The sequence below is a fragment of the Arachis ipaensis genome, chromosome B3 (assembly GCF_059453495.1).
Source record: "Arachis ipaensis isolate K30076 ecotype BB chromosome B3, ASM5945349v1, whole genome shotgun sequence".
In the NCBI taxonomy this organism is placed as follows: domain Eukaryota; kingdom Viridiplantae; phylum Streptophyta; class Magnoliopsida; order Fabales; family Fabaceae; genus Arachis; species Arachis ipaensis.
This window is the reverse complement of record NC_142438.1, coordinates 50064398-50076646: the sequence shown is the minus strand read 5'-3', so window position 1 is coordinate 50076646 and position 12249 is coordinate 50064398.

The window sequence follows — 12249 nt, the reverse complement described above, 5'->3', positions numbered from 1 at the left end:
TCTGGGCGTTCAGCGCCAGAACTATGCTCTGTTCTGGCGTTTGAACGCCAGACAGATGCTCCTCCAGGGTGTGATTTTTCTTCTGCTGTTTTTGATTCCGTTTTTGATTTTTTTGTTTATTTTGTGACTCCACATGATCATGAACCTAAGAAAACATGAAAAACAATAAAAATAAGAATTAGATAAACATTGGGTTGCCTCCCAACAAGCGCTTCTTTAATGTCAATAGCTTGACAGTGAGCTCTCATGGAGCCTCACAGATGTGCAGAGCTTTGTTGAGACTCTCCAACACCAAACTTAGAGTTTGGATATGGGAGTTCAACACCAAACTTAGAGTTTGGTTGTGGCCTCCCAACACCAAACTTAGAGTTTGACTGTGGGGGCTATGGTTGACTCTGCTTTGAGAGAAGCTTTTCAAGCTTCCTCTCCATGGTTGTAGAGGGAGATCCTTGAGTTTTGAATACAAGGGAGTTCTCATTCCATTGAAGGACTATTTCACCTCTGTCAACATCAATCACAGCTCTTGCTGTGGCCAGGAAAGGTCTTCCTAGGATGATGGATTCATCCTCTTCCTTTCCAGTATCCAGGACTATGAAATCAGTAGGTATGTAAAGGCCCTCAACCTTTACTAATACATCTTCTACTTGTCCATAAGCCTGTCTTCTTGAGCTGTCTGCCATCTCTAGTGAGATTTTAGCAGCTTGCACCCCATAGATTCCCAGTTTCTCTATTACAGAGAGGGGCATGAGGTTTATTCCTGAACCAAGGTCACACAGAGCCTTAAAGATCATGGTGCCTATGGTACAGGGTATTATGAACTTTCCAGGATCCTGTCTCTTCTGAGGCAATGTCAGTTGATCCAGATCACTTAGTTCATTGATGAACAAGGGAGGTTCAACTTCCCAAGCATCAATGCCAAACAATTTGGCATTCAGCTTCATGATTGCACCAAGAAACTTGGCAGTTTGCTCTTCAGTGACATCCTCATTCTCTTCAGAAGAGGAATACTCATCAGAGCTCATGAAGGGCATAAGGAGGTTCAATGGAATCTCTATGGTCTCTAGATGAGCCTCAGAGTCCTTTGGTTCCTCAGAGGGAAGCTCCTTATTGATCACTGGACGTCCCAGGAGGTCTTCCTCCTTGGGATTCACGTCCTCTCCTCTCCTCAGAGGTTCGGCCATGGCGCTTATGTCAATGGCCTTGCACTCTCCTTTTGGGTTCTCTTCTGTATTGCTTGGGAGAGTAATAGGAGGGATTTCAGTGATCCTTTTACTCAGCTGGCCCACTTGTGCTTCCAGATTTCTAATGGAAGACCTTGTTTCATTCATGAAACGTACAGTGTCCTTAGATAGATCAGAGACTAGATTTGCTAAATTAGAAGCATTTTGTTCAGAGTTCTTTGTCTGTTGCTGAGTTGATGATGGAAAAGGTTTGCTATTGCTAAACCTGTTTCTTCCACCATTATTAAAGCCTTGTTGGGGCTTTTGATCCTTCCATGAGAAATTTGGATGATTTCTCCATGTTGAGTTATAGGTGTTTCCATAAGGTTCACCTAAGTAATTTACCTCTGCTATTGCAGGGTTCTCAGGATCATAGGCTTCTTCTTCAGAAGATGCCTCTTGAGTACTGTTGGATGCAGCTTGCATTCCATGCAGACTCTGAGAAATCATATTGACTTGCTGAGTCAATATTTTATTCTGAGCCAATATGGCATTCAGAGTATCAACCTCAAGAACTCCCTTCTTCATAGGCGTCCCATTACTCACAGGATTCCTTTCAGAAGTGTACATGAACTGGTTATTAGCAACCATGTCAATGAGTTCTTGAGCTTCTGCAGGCGTTTTCTTTAGGTGAATGGATCCACCTGTAGAGGTGTCCAATGACATCTTAGATAACTCAGACAGACCATCATAGAATATATCCAGGATGGTCCATTCTGAAAGCATGTCAGAAGGACACTTTTTGGTCAACTGTTTGTATCTTTCCCAAGCTTCATAGAGAGATTCACCTTCTTTCTTGTCTGAAGGTTTGAACATCCGCTCTAAGCTTGCTCAGCTTTTGAGGAGGAAAGTACTTGGCTAAGAAAGCCATGACCAGCTTATCCCAAGAGTTCAGGCTGTCTTTGGGTTGAGAATCCAACCATAATCTAGCTCTGTCTCTTACAGCAAAAAGGAAAAGCATGAGCCTGTAGACTTCAGGATCTATTCCATTAGTCTTAACAGTATCACATATCTGCAAGAATTCAGTTAAGAACTGAAAAGGATCTTCAGATGGAAGTCCATGAAACTTGCAGTTCTGCTGCATCAGAGAAACTAATTGAGGTTTCAGCTCAAAATTGTTTGCTCCAATGGCAGGAATGGAGATGCTTCTTCCATGTAAATTGGAATTAGGTGCAGTAAAGTCACCAAGCATCCTCCTTTCATTATTATTATTTTCGCCTGCCATCTCCTCTGCCTGTTCGAAAATTTCTGAAAGGTTATCTCTGGATTGTTGTATTTTAGCTTCTCTTAATTTTCTCTTCAGAGTTCTTTCAGGTTCTGGATCTGCTTCCACAAGAATGTTCTTATCCTTGCTCCTGCTCATATGACAAGGAAGAATGGCCAGAAAAATGATAATAATGATAGAGATCCTTTATACCACAGTATAGGGATCCCTTTGTAAGTAGAAGAAGAGGGGGAGATAAAGGATGTGATGTAAAGGAAGAAACACAACTGTGAGGATTGGAATGTGAGATGAGATGTTAGGACATAAATGAATAAATAGAATGAGATGGGGGAGGAATAATTTTCGAAAATTATTTTGAAAAAGAGTTAGTGATTTTTGAAAATTGGTTTTTGAAAATTAGTTAGTATTTTTCGAAAATTTTTGAATTCAAAAATAAAAAATAAAAATAATTAGTTAATTAAAAAGAAATTTTTGAAAAAGGGAGAGATATTTTCGAAAATTAGAGAGAGAGAGAGTTAGTTAGGTAGTTTTGAAAAAGTTAAGAAACAAACAAAAAGTTAGTTAGTTAGTTGAAACAAATTTTGAAAAGATAAGAAGTTAGGAAGTTAGAAAAGATATTTTGAGAAGATATTTTTGAAAAAGATAAGATAAGAAGATATTTTTGAAAAGATATGATTGAAATTAGTTTTGAAAAAGATTTGATTTTTAAAATCTCAATTAATGACTTGGTTCATAAGAAATCACAAGATATGATTCTAGAACTTAAAGTTTGAATCTTTCTTAACAAGCAAGTAACAAACTTCAAATTTTTGAATCAAAACATTAATTGATTAGTTATTTTCGAAAATTTTATATAAAAATAAGAAAAAGATTTTTGAAAAATATTTTTGAAATTTTCGAAAATAGCTAAAAATTTTGAAAAAGATTTGATTTTTGAAAAAGATTTTGAAGAAGATAAGATTTTCAAATTGAAAATTTGATTTGACTCATTGGCAATAACTTTGATTTTTAAAAATTTTTGAAAAAGTCAATCCAAATTTTCGAATTTGATGAGAGAAAAAGGGAAAGATTTTTTTTTTTTATTTTTGAAATTTTTATGATGCAAGAGAAAAACACTAAAAAGATGCAATGCATGAAATTTTTAAATCAAAACATGTGATGCATGCAAGAATGCTATGAATGTCAAGATGAACACCAAGAACACTTTGAATGTCATGATGAACATCAAGAACATATTTTTGAAAAATTTTTAATGCAAAGAAAACATGCAAGACACCAAACTTAGAATTCTTTAATGCTTAGACACTAAGAATTCAAGAATGCATATGAAAAACATGAAAAGACACAAAACAAAAATTCATCAAGATCAAACAAGAGGACTTACCAAGAACAACTTGAAGATCATGAAGAACACTTATGAATGCATGAAATTTTCGAAAAAATGCAAGATGCATATACAAGTGACACCAAACTTATAATGTGACTCAAGACTCAAACAAGAAACACAAAATATTTTTGATTTTTATGATTTTCTAAATTTTTTTTTTGTATTTTCTTTTAATTTTTTCGAAAATTATTGTGAAAAGTAAGAATAAGGATTTCAAAATCTTCAATATGAATTCCAGGAATCTTGTCATGTTAGTCTTAAAGCTCCAATCAAATGGGTCAGGCATGGCTTAATAGCCAGCCAAGCTTTAATAAAAATATGAGTGTAATTCAGACATGACAAGCCTGACATACCCTATCCAGAAGGATTGGGCATGACTCCACTGAAGTGATTAGCCAATCCCAAAGCAGTTTGGGTATGGCTTTACAGCCAGATAGGCTTCAACATGCTTCATGAAACACTAGAATTCATTCTTAAAAGTTTTGAAGCCATAGAATAATTTATTTTTGAAAACATTATTTTTAGTAAAATTTTTTTTTTCGAAAACAAAAGAAAAATTTTTGAAAGCTTTTTGAAAAATTTTTTGAAAACAAAACAAAAAGAAAATTACCTAATCTGAGCAACAAGATGAACCGTCAGTTGTCCAAACTCGAACAATCCCCGGCAACGGCGCCAAAAACTTGGTGCACGAAATTGTGATCACATTAATGTAGTACTCTTTGTTATTGTATGGAATCATTATTATGGCTCCTTACTATGTGTGGACACAACTCCGTTCAACTAACCAGCAAGTGTACTGGGTCGTCCAAGTAATAAACCTTACGTGAGTAAGGGTCGATCCCACAGAGATTGTTGGCTTGAAGCAAGCTATGGTCACCTTGTAAATCTCAGTCAGGCGGATTTAAACATGATACTTTATTAGATTAAAATAAACAATAAAAGGGATAGAGATACTTATGTAGATTCATTGGCAGGGATTTCAGATAAGCGAATGGAGATGCTTTTCGTTCCTCTGAACCTATGCTTTCCTACCATCTTCATCCAATCAGTCTTACTCCTTTCCATGGCTGGCTGTATGCAAGGGCATCACCGTTGTCAGTGGCTACATCCCCTCCTCTCAGTGAATCATATGCTCACGCACCCTGTCACGGCACGGCTATTCATCTGTCGGTTCTCGATCGTGCTGGAATAGGATTCACCCTCCTTTTGCGTCTGTCACTAACGCCCAGCACTCGCGAGTTTGAAGCTCGTCACAGTCATTCAATCATTGAATCCTACTCAGAATACCACAGACAAGGTTTAGACCTTTCGGATTCTCTTGAATGCCGCCATCATTCTAGCTTACGCCACGAAGATTCTGGTTAGGAGATCTAAGAGATACTCATTCTAGCTTAATTCATGTAGAACAGAAGTGTTTGTCAGGAACGCGTTCATAAGGGGGAAGGATGATGAGCGTCACACATAATCATCATCTTCATCACGTTCTTGGGTGCGAATGGATATCTTAGAAGCGAAATAAGAATAATTGAATAGAAAACAGTAGTACTTTGCATTAATCTTTGAGGAACAGCAGAGCTCCACACCTTAATCTATGGAGTGTAGAAACTCTACCGTATGAAAATACATAAGTGAAGGTCCAGGCATGGCCGAGAGGCCAGCCCCTCTGATCTAAGAACCAGGCGTCCAAAGATGTCTAATAAAATAGTAAGAGGTCCTATTTATAATAAACTAGTCACTAGGGTTTACATGAGTAAGTAATTGATGTATAAATCCACTTCCGGGGCCCACTTGGTGTGTGTTTGGGCTGAGCTTAAGTGTAGCACGTGCAGAGGCCATTTGTGGAGTTGAACGCCAGTTTCTGTGCCAGTTTGGGCGTTCAACTCTGGTTTTGGATCCTTTTCTGGCGCTGGACGCCAGATTTGGGCAGAAGGCTGGCGTTGAACGCCAGTTTACGTCGTCAATTCTTGGCCAAAGTAAGGACTATTATACATTGATGGAAAGCCCTGGATGTCTACATTCCAACGCAACTGGAAGCGCACCATTTCGAGTTCTGTAGCTCCAGAAAATCCACTTTGAGTGCAGGGAGGTCAGAATCCAACAGCATCAACAGTCCTTTTTCAACCTCTGAATCTGATTTCTGCTCAAGTCCCTCAATTTCAGCCAGAAAATACCTGAAATCACAGAAAAACACACAAACTCATAGTAAAGTCCAGAAATGTGAATTTAACATAAAATCTATTAAAAACATCCCTAAAAGTAACTAGATCCTACTAAAAACATACTAAAAACAATGTCAAAAAGCGTATAAATTATCCGCTCATCAACAACCGAACCAGTTAAGCCGGCATGACCTCAAGCCAGTTGCTAGGTGGTGGTTGGAGTCATCCAACGCTCTATTATCCCCACTAGCAACAGCTCAGAATGCACAGTGGATAGAGCAATCATGATCTAATGTATCATGATTGGCTATGAGGTGGCAGTGGAGGACATCATTCCACAACAGATTTATCATATTGCCTCCAACGCCAACATACATACCTAGTTGGTGGTTTGGGAAAAGAGATTCCGCACAGCTTAATCGGCAAGTGCACCAGGTCATCCAAGTAATACCTTAGGTGAGTGAGGGTCGATCCCAAGAGGATTGTCGGACTGAGCAAGTAATGGTTGTCACATATCACGCCTGATTCTCATCAACTGGAGATCTTTTTGAGCTTTTAGATGGTCCTTAAATTTATCACTTTCGTTCAATATGGTGAAAACAACGTTTTTGCATAATTCTTCACTATGTATAGCATATCAAGGTTGTTACGTAATTCATTGTTCTCCCATTATGGGAGTTCAAAGAATATACTCCTATTTTTTCAAGGAGACTCATCTTGCACCTTAATTTGCTATCCGCGTGTTCTTTTCTCAGCAACCATTTGCACCTTGCCAAGTGAGACGTGCACACTCTCTAATTGTCTCAAGATATCCCCGCCAGTCAACTTGATCGGTAGAGATCCATCCTCTACCTTACCATCAAACCTAGTCCAGTCTTGTTTATATCTATAGTCGTGATTTAAAAGGCGACGATGACCCATTGGTGCCCATGTACGCAAACCCCCACACTTTTCGTACAGCAGCAGTACCAGCAAGTGCACTGGGTCATCCAAGTAATACCTGAGCGAGTCAGGGTCGATCCCACAAGGATTGTAGTTTGAAGCAAGCTATGTTTAACTTGAAGGTCTTAGTCAGGCAGAATCAGAAGGTTGTTGATTGTGAAAGGAATACCGAATTGTAATAAAGTTAAAGGATAGGAATAGGAATAGAGTTGAGAGTTGGAGTTGCTTTTTCTTTCTGAATTAACTCTGGTACTACTGTTCTCCTTGCTTGTGAGTGATTTATTCAATGGTAGACTGTATGTGATTGACACTGGTTTGAGTAACTTCCAATACTCCTCCGGATTTGAACCCCAGGGTTAGTGTGGATTCATCTCTGCTTGAGGGTGAAGCGCGTATAGTTCATTCTTTTTAATGATCCCACTCAAAATGCCACAGACAAGGTCAGAGCTTCCAGATTAGAGAATGCTACATCATAGGGTTCTAGCCTCTACCACAGAGACCTTAATCTCCCTAAAATTGGCTGAACTAGTGTCTCGAGAAGTCTCCAACGAAGTCGTGGATTAGCCGTCTGGGAGACGTATATTTAAGCTGTTGGTCATCCTTGTCTGGTGAAAGACGCATTCTGACCCAAGTTGACACGGGTGTTTGTCAGGCACGTTCGTCTTAATGTGATGAACAGAGCTAATTGGTTAGATCATCCTATTCACCACGATGAAGTATGAATATACATCTTAGAATTAATCAAACATTGATTGAAGAGAAACAGTAGTACTTTTGTTAAATCTTAGGACTCAGTAGGACTCCTCCCCTCAACCTAGGAGGTTTAGAAACTCATACTGAAAGGAAATACAAAGTAAACATGTATGATGCTCTCCTAAATAGGAGATTTCCTGAATTACATAAATAAAATCCCTTAAATACTAAACAAATGACTAGTAAGGATAAAACAGTATATTTAGTGCTAAAATCCACTTCTGGGCCCCACTTGGTGAGTGTCTGGGCTGAGCTTTGATGAGATCCACGTGCTATGAGGTCTCTGGGGCATGGAACGCTAGCTAGGGGGTCCTCTTTGGGAGTTTGTACATTGGTCTTTGCTCTTTGGGCGCTGGACGCCTGGAAGGGGGCAGGAAGCTGGCGTTGAACGCCAGTTTTGGGCCTTCTAATCCGAAGCAAAGTATGGACTATTATATATTACTGGAAAGCTCTGGAAGTCAGATTTTCATAGCCATTAAGAGCGTTCTATTCGGACTTCTTTACCTCCAGAAAAGCTCTTCTGAATGCAGGAAGGTCAGATCTGGACAGCCTCTGCAGTGCTTTCTCTATCTCTGAATCAGACTTCTGCTCCAACTCCTCAATTTCAGCCAGAAAATACCTGAAATTGTCCAAAATAAATAAAAACTCATTGTGGAATCCAAAATTATGATTTTAACACTAAAACCTATAAAAACTCAATAAAAACTAAACAAAAACTACTAAAAACTATATGAAAGTGATGCCAAAAAGCGTATAAAATATCCTCTCATCACAACACCAAACTTAAACCGTTGCTAGTCCCCAAGCAACTAAAAACACAGTAGGATGGAAAAGAAAATTAAGATACAATAAATTTCTAAGTTTCAAATGAAGCTTAGTTACAATCAGATGAGTGGGACTTAGTAGCTTTTTGCTTCTGAATAGTTTTGGCATCTCACTATCCATTGAAACTCAGAGATGTTAGCATCCTTAGGAACTTAGAATCCGGATGATATTATTAATTCTTTTAGTTAAGCTTATTTTGATTCTTTAATACAGCTTTTTAGAGTCTTGGCCGTGACCCTAAGCACCTTGTTTTCCAGTATTACCACTGGATACAATAATGCCACAGACACTTTAACTGGGTGAACTTTTTCAGATTGTGACTCAGCTTTGCTAGAGTCCTCAGATAGAGGTGTCCAGAGTTCTTAAGCACACTCTTTTACTTTGGACCACGACTTGAACCGCTCAGTCTCAAGCTTTTCACTTGACACCTTCACGCCACAAGCACATGGTTAGGGATAGCTTGGTTTAGCTGCTTAGGCCAGGATTTTATTCCTTTGGGCCCTCCTATCTATTAATGCTCAGAGCCTTAGGTCCTTTTACCCTTGTCTTTTGGTTTAAAAGGGTTACTGGCTTTTTCAATCTGTGCTCATTTTCTTGTATTTTTGGACAGTAATGGATTTTTCTGCTTTTTTTTTGCCATTTTTTTCTTTCTTGTATATATATATATATATATATATATATATATATATTTTTTTTTTTCTTTTACAACATGCTTTTTCTTTTTTTTTTTTGCTTCTTTTTCTTGCTTCAAGAATCAATTTTTAGATTTTTCAGATTATCAATAATACTTTTCCTTTTTCCTTATTCTTTCAAGAGCCAACATTTTAAAATTTCAACTTCAAATATGCACTGTTTATTTCATACATTCAGAAAAAAAAAAGCAAATGACACGACATCAAACTAATTAAACTAATCTTATTTTAAACTTGAAATTCATGCATCTCTCAATTCTATTCAATTAAAAAAAATTTTTAAGCATCGTGAGAGATATATGGAACATTTTATAACTTAAAGACATCAATACAAATGATCATGCAACTAGAACAAGAGAACAGATAAATAAACAGATAGAAAACAGAAAAATAACAGGAAAGGGGTGTAAAAGAAAACGAATCCACCTGAATAATGGTGGCTAGTGCTCCTCCTTGAGGATCCAATGTAGTGCGCATGCTTGATATCTTCAATGTCACTCCTTTGTGTTTGTTGAGGCGGCTGCACAGGCTCATGTGTATGCTTCCTAGTTTGCTCCATCCTCTTCTTCCATACTTAAGAATGGTAGAAGTCAAAAAGCAAAGCTTTTACAACACAAAACTTAAGAGTTTTGCTCATCCTCGAGCAAAGTAGGGTAGAAGAAGGTGGGGTAGGTAGAGCAAAGTAGAGTTTTCCTGCTCTCTTGCACTGGCATTTGAACACCCAGGGGCTGCTCCCTGGCTAGCGTTCAACGCCAGCAATGCTGCCCATGATGGGCGTTGAACACACAGCAGGGATACCCTGTCTGGCGTTCAACTTTAACACTCCATCTAGAGTGTTCTGTTTTCACTGCTATAAAATTCTGTCTCTTGACTGAATGTTGCATATAATCATGACTCTGACAATTGAAAGAAAAACAAAATGGAAGAAAATAAATATGGTTGAGTAAGATTGGGTTGCCTCCCAACAAGAGCTCTTTTAAAGTCACTAGCTTAACCTTCAGCTCCTTAAGGAGGTGAGTAAGGACTCAGATTTTTGCCCCTGATAGTAAATTTTCTTTCTGTCCTCTCATGAATGAGCTCTACATGCTCTAGAGATAGGACACGGCTCACTGTATGTGGTAGGATTGGATTCTTAGTGAAGATACCTCTCATGCCAGGTGAGAGGCCTTCAGTAGGAACTTTCTTGTCCCTCCAGCCTTTAGGTACTTTCTTCTTTGTACCTTCGTGCTTAGAGCTTGTTGAGGGCTACCCAACACCAAACTTAGAATTGATGTCTGGGGCTCTGCAGAGCTCTGCACAGAAAGAGAGGGTTGGCACACTAGGTGTTACACTGTTATCTCTCTTTTAGAGGGAGAATCAGGATGCATCATCTTGAATAAGATATGATCCTCCCTTAAATTTAGGGTTAGTTCTCCCTTAGCTACATTAATGATAGCATTAGCTGTAGCTAGGAAAGGTCTTCCAAGGATGACACAATCATCCTCATCCTCTCCTATGTCCAAGACAATGAAGTTTGTAGGGATGTAGTGGTTTTCATCTTTAACCAAGACATCCTCCACTAAGCCATATGGCTTCTTCATGGTCTTGTCTACCATCTCTAAAGAGACGTATGTAGCTTGTACCTCAAGGATTCCCAACTTCTCCATTACAGAGAGTGGCATGAGATTGATGCTTGACCTTAGGTCACATAGAGCCTTTTCAAAGGTCATAGTGCCTATGGTGCAAGGAATCAGAAAGCGTTTAGGGTCTGGAAGCTTCTGAGGTAGCTCTTGCTGAACCAACGCATGGAGTTCTTTGGTAAGCAGTGGAGGTTCTTCCTCCAGAGGCTTTGTACCAAATAGCTTGGCATTTAGCTTCATTAGAGCTCTTAGGAAATGAGCAACTTGCTCTTCCCTAGTGTCTTCATCCTCACTTGAGGATGAGTAGTCATCAGAACTTATGCACTACAAAAAGTGCATTCAAAGGAACCTCAATTGTCTTTATGGTTTTCTTTGGTTCTGGGCTAGAGGGTTCTTGAGTGGGCTTTCAGCTTATTAGGTGTTGAACGCCCTTGCTGTCCACCTTGATTGGCATTTTTAACGGCAGTCCCTCTAGCATTCTTGGTGTTGAACGCCTAGCAGGGATATCCGTGCAGGCGTTCAACGCCAGCTTCCCTGGGTTAGTGGGAGTTGAACGCCCAGTGAGGGGTTCCTCACCGGCATTCAACGCTAGGAAGCCTAGGTGTTTGGGTGTTGAATGCCTAGCCAGTGCTCCCTAGCTGGCGTTCAACGCCAGGCTTGCTGACAGATTGGGCATTAAACACCCAGTGAAGGCTTCTTCACTGGTGTTTAACACCTTCTCATTCTCCTCTGATTCGGCCATGTCTTTCAATGTTATGGCCTTGCACTCTTCTCTAGGATTAACCTCAGTATTACTGGGAAGAGTTTCAGGAGGAATCTTAGGGATCCTCTTGCTTAGTTGACCAACTTACACCTCCAAGTTTCTAATGAAGGACTGGTGCGTGGCATAAGTTAGGCCAATTTAGAGATTTTTAAATAAGAGAATAGCGTTGCACGTATAGCTCTTAACCAGCTAAGATCTGCCTCACCAATTTAAAAAGGGTGTCACAAATTTTAGAATTAAAAATACTGGGAGTATGAGTCCCAAGTCGTCTCCCAACTAGTTGCAGGAAAGAGTGCTATTTTATTAATTAGGAGTTTTCCAAAAAATTGAGTTGAATGATGAGCAATTTAAAATAATTGTAAATTAAAGCAATTAACTAATAATTATTATTAATATTAAAAATCCTTGACTGGGGGAATAATTAATTGGAAGTCCTATCCTTGTTGGAATATTCTCAAGTGTAGTGTAAAGAGGTTGTTGTTTTCACTTAGTTAACCCTTACTAAATAAAGGAAAGTCAAGTGATTGAGCTAACTCTTACCCGCAAATCCTAGTCCTCTCCCTTGGGAAGGTCTAGCGTTAGTAGGTACAGAATTAGCCAACAACGTCCAATTTATCTAAGCACTTGAGCATTCCAACTCAAGTGTCTCCTCTTAATCAACCCC